Source organism: Solanum pennellii, chromosome 1 (assembly GCF_001406875.1).
Source record: "Solanum pennellii chromosome 1, SPENNV200".
In the NCBI taxonomy this organism is placed as follows: domain Eukaryota; kingdom Viridiplantae; phylum Streptophyta; class Magnoliopsida; order Solanales; family Solanaceae; genus Solanum; species Solanum pennellii.
Window position 1 is genome coordinate 28,085,284 of NC_028637.1, and position 5,830 is coordinate 28,091,113.

Genomic DNA, 5,830 nt, shown 5'->3' on the forward strand with positions numbered 1-5,830 from the left:
TAAAAACCGAGAACAATTTCCTTTATGGTTCAAGAGAAAAGTAAGTGATTTTAAGATAATAATCGTGTTATTGTTTTTTAATTTTATTTTTCATTACTAATAAATGCTGTAATTTTTTGTTGTAGATTGTGCAATTATATGACAAGGAAAATTCAATATCTATTAAGAAATTATATCCTTTGGCTATAGGACGTGATGTGCGTGGAAGAACATATACTGGTTGTATTGTAAATGGTGTCAGGTTTCATGTTCAACAATACGATAAATTGCGTAAAAGTCAAAATTGTGGTATAGTTGTTGGAGGCTACCATGAAAATGAGGTGATTGATTTTTATGGTATTATAGTTGATATCCTTGAGTTAGAGTATGTTGAGAACAATCCAGTTCTCCTATTTAAGAGCAAGTGATTTGATCTTTGCAAGAAAACAAGGATGCAAAAAGATAATAATTTTACGAGTATTTGTGTTAAAAGATTTTGGTATGAACATGATTCTTTTGTACTAGCTACTCAAGCTAAATAAGTATTTTATATTGGTGATCCCAAATTGGGGGAAAGCTAGCGAATTGTGCTCAACTTTCAAGATAGACATTTATATGATGTGGCTGAAATGGAAAATTCAGAGGCAAAAATTGATGAGTTGCATGTTACAAATTCTGAAGTGTATCAAGATATTTCACTTGAAAAAAATTCAATATCAATGATAGAGTGGATATATTGAGTGACTACTTAGAGATGATGTTGATTCGATTATCTTAGATGCAAATGTAATTGAATTGGAGGTTCAAATAGAACAAGAAGTTGAAATCGATCACAATGAAGATGATTCTAACCAAGATGATGAAACTATGATAGAGTACATCAGTGATCATGAGGAGTATGAAGGTAATAATAGTACTGATGATGATGAAGTTGATAGCACATGTGATGGTGGCGACATTATTTGTGATGTAATCTCATAATGGTAAGTTCAATTACTTAATAATAGTTCTTCTAAATTATACATATCTTATTTGAATATTGTCGTGCCCTTATCACTATACAAAAAATCATTTTAGTGACATTTTTATCACGCACTTTCACTATATAAAAGTCAAGAAGCCTACAAATAACTTAAATGTCATTATTTTACTTCTTCCATGTTTTTTTCATTCCCTACTATTCTATTATGTAGCCAAAAATAACACTATGTTTTTTTCTGAAATTAGTTTTTTACTTTTAGAGAAAACCCCGCTAACAATTTCAGATTTTTCTCTTTCCGTGTAGGGATCTTTATGGACTAAATGAAGACAAAGAAGAACAAAATTGCAGGTTTGCCTCAGAAAGTTAACAACTCTAATATTATTACCTTGTTTAAATTCATTTGAATATGCTTAGATTTTAGTTTGAGGCCTGCAAATGAATAAGCATGTCACTTTTTCTGCATAGATTGCATCGTCATTGTAAACTTATTTTGATGAATCAATAATTTGATGTTGTTCTATCCACTATTATGTCCAACAAATGTTTTTTCATAGACAAGGTAGTCCAATGGAAACAATTTCATTTGAATCATACAACTCAGTATCAAACCACTCATGTAAGTCATTTTTCAATTTCTTAGAAATTGTGAGATCCCTAAAATCAACATGTACAAAGGGTTAAGAGGGTTGTACAAAAAGGTAAGGTGAACACTTGAGTGTCCTAGAATCTTAACCAACTAGCATTTTGTGGGTGATAAGTGAAGTTACTCCCTCATATTATCATAATTGGAAACAACTCCTCTCAAATATTTATAGTGGGAACCAACTTCTATTGAACCATATCCTTTGAGCCTTCCACTTGGGTTTTTATCTTGTCCCCTCTTTTGGACATTCCGTTCTCAAATCTCGTTAGGTGTAAAAGGGAAGAATGCAGTTAGGTGCTGAAATTTCTTATGTCGAATAGTCATTAGATTGGGAAGCGTCAGTGTCTTCCTTGTAAAACATTTCATCAAACACCTTGCGCTTATCAGTGTCACATTTGTATTTTGATTGCTTAGCGAGGTTTCTAGAAAGAAATTTCTCTTGGTTGACATACAACAAGTAACCATTGTGACTGAGTACCAAAGTTATTTTGAGGCTATGCTATTGGTCATGGGTGAGTCAGTTGTACTTTCGTCATGTCATGCATTTGTTCAACCAGATAGAAGCAATACATCCACTTTACATTTGCGGTCTACCACAATCTTACGGTGAGTGGTCGTATTGCTTCTATGTGGATAAACAAATGCAAGGCATACATATGGTACAACAGGCTCACCGAGTACAAGGAGGCTTTAGAAGGATTGAATCCCGATAAATGGTTATGCTATTAAGGGTAATAATAATCTCAAGATTTTGGAAGATTTGAGAGGCCTTGGTTGTGGAGCTGTTTAGGTTTGTGAAAATGAGTTCAGATTGGCACTTCGTGCGGGATTTGATTCTACCAAGTGTAGTTTTAATGGAAATGAATGTTGTTAGAGGACCTAGTGCTACCCAAGAATGTGTGCTTTTGAACATCGACCACGAATTTGACTTGGATAACATTATTGTAGCTGCAATGCTTGTTGGGAAAATTAATCACGGTCAAAAATCCGGCGTATATACACATTTAAAGACAATTTGAGATCCTCTAATGGTTTGTAAAATTGGTTTTTTTTTTAATCATTGTAATATGATAGGACGTGGAATTCAGAAATTTCCTTCATAGTTTCGTTCCTGTAAATGTTGATATTAGTTATTTGGATTGTTCAACTAATAAATTTCCCCTTAAAAAATAAATAAAATTGATATGACGGTATTTATTTCATTACCAAATTATTGATTGGTTTCTTCTTACATGAAAGGTTATTGTTATCATTTTCGAAAAAAGACATTTATTACATGATATTTTCTGACAGTTATACTAACATGTTTGACTTTTACCCATTAAAAATTTGTATGTTTAAGTGTTATTATTCATTGAGTAAGTGACTCACTCTTCTCTTTCTTTTCTTACTGATGCAGGTGAGCTTTCTTTAGCTAGACTGCATGAGTTGACAAATGCACATGTATAAGCATTGCTTTGGGTCGGCAATAAGTTATTTATTTGTTATTGTGCTTTTATTTTAACTTTTTAGAACCGTTCATCAGTCAATTCACCAGAGTTATGAGTATTCTTTCGTTATTACTGATTTCTGATAGACTTCTTTTTGTTTTTGGAGATGGATATAGTATTATTATAATACTAATAGATTGTTGATGAATATTATGGTTTGTTTTGATGATATTGGTTTGATAACGTATTGAATTTTAAACAGGGATTTTTTCACATAGGCCCAAAAACAAGTGAAATTCTGCCCAATTTTATGTAAATTTTCATTAATGTAGCTAGTGAACTCATATCATTCAAGGACACAAGAAAATTATTCATGTGTAGTAATTTTACTGAAATTATTTTAAGTTTCTTATGATTAAATAAGATATCATGACAATATGATTGTGTAGTTAAAATATACGATAGAACGGTTAGGAGTGAATCCTTTTTTTGAAATTGTTTGTAAGATTAGTGATACTAATTTATGACGATACTTGTGTTGTTAAAATATGTTGACTTTTATTTTTTTAATCTATATATATATATATATATATATATAANATTTCATGATACATATATATAGATAAAGATTCATTGGATAAGATGAAAAAGGTGAAGAGTTGTTTAAGTCAATTTTCAGAAGTTAAGTGATCTTAGACATAGGGTAGAGGAAAGGTGATTGTTTTTACTAATAATTCAATACATTTAATTATACTAACTAAAGAGAGAGGATTACAAATTTAATCATTTAACCACATTAATTATAGAGAAAGAATAGATAATTTTTATTTTTTAAAAAAAGTAATTCCTAACAATTTCCTATGAAATAATTTCTAACAATTTTCCATAAAATATTTTTGTCTTTCAAAGTTTGACTTTACACCTTCTTATTTTTAGTATTTAGTATAATATAGTATAATTATTACTTAGTATGTAAATAATTAGAATTTAAACCATTGTGTCTAGATGCATGTATTTAAATATGATTATTTAATATTAAATTAATGATATATTAATGTTTAATTTAATTTAGGGATAAAATAAGGACAAAATAGTAATTCAACTTTTAAGTTAGGAGCTTCCCACTTATAATATATATATATATATATATATATATATATATTATATATTTGTTACTAAACAAATGCAACAAATTGATTCTGAGAGTATACAAACAATCATATATTTGAAAATTTGAAGAGACTTAATAATTTTGGAGGTTTGTATAAAAATTCTTTATATAGTGTTGTTAAAATATTTTGACTTTATCTTTATTTTATTATTGTGTTTATCTTGTCTGCAACATTATATTTTCTAATAATTTAGAACAAAAAATTATATTTGTGTGGTGTTTAATATATAATTGTTTTCTATTTTTTTGTTAGTTAAAAATATTTTTAAAATTAATTATTTTGTAATTTAGAATTATTATATGTTTTTCTGTATCCAATAATTGCACTACTCAAGTATTAAATTTAGGTTGTAGCTATTTTCTTTTGTGACAAAATTTAGGTTGTAGTATTAAAATTAATTATTTTGTAATTCAGAATTTTCTTTTGTGACAAAATTTCTTTGTAACTAAATAGCATGTTGAATAGAGACACAATTGTACAATTGTCACTAATTTTTCGACCTATTAGTGATGAAAATCAAGGTTACAATTGATTAATAAAAATTTGCGGCTAGAAAGTTTCCGATGTTTAACTACAATCTCTAATTTGTCTCTAATGTATCAACATATTTTTTTCAACAAAGTTATTCATATCCTAAAATTTACTAATCTAAGGACAAAAAATGGTTTGTCACTAACATATCAATATATGTTTTGCGACAAAAAAAAGATTATATAAAAATTATTTAATTATAAGACAAAAAATGAGTTGTCACTAATGTATCATTATATGTTTTTTCGACAAAAGTTTTTAGTCTAAAAAATTTAACTAATTTTAGGACGAAACAATAATTTGTCACTAATACAACAATATACCTTTTGCCAGAAAAATATTTCGTATCCAAAATTTAACTAATTTAGAGACAAAAATTGATTTGTCGCTAATTGGGAATATCATTAGTGACATAATATCATGTCATTAATAATTTCAAATTCATGGTTAATAGTCATTAATAAATGGCGTCAATCCAATATTAGGTGAAAAACTTTAGTGGACATTTTGCTACGAAATTTATGTTTAGTCACAAAAAATATGTGCCACATATATTTAAGCACAAAATATATTTTTTGACACTAAAAGCGAACAAATAGTGACGAATTTTGTGTCGTAGCTAATAATTTCATAGCTATATATCATATTTGTTGTAGTGGGTATGGTTAAAAGAGAAGATAAATCAAGAAGTCCAAAATAAGAAAAAGGGAACCTCTCCATACAAAAAGGATAAAAAGAAGAAAAGAATTAAACATAAAAAGAATGAAAAAGTTGTTAAATAAAGTTTTGAATGTTAAAAGAAAATGGGGTTTCTGACAGTTCATAGAAGATGAATAAGGGGGTAACTAAGCGTCACTATAAATGATGAAGAAAAGGGAAGAAAGTGTTGTGCACACCATATATCATGAGGAATATAGCAATTGAGCCTAACTTACCAAACCATTACACTCAGCCCCACTACAAGCCTTAAAAAGACCTTTTTGATCTTGAGTGAGGAAAAACAAAGGTTGATTGAAAAATACGGGCAAAACTATGGGTGAAGTCGTAAATTGTGTTCATCTTTGTTAGTGTGAGCTTTGCAATTGATTCTGGA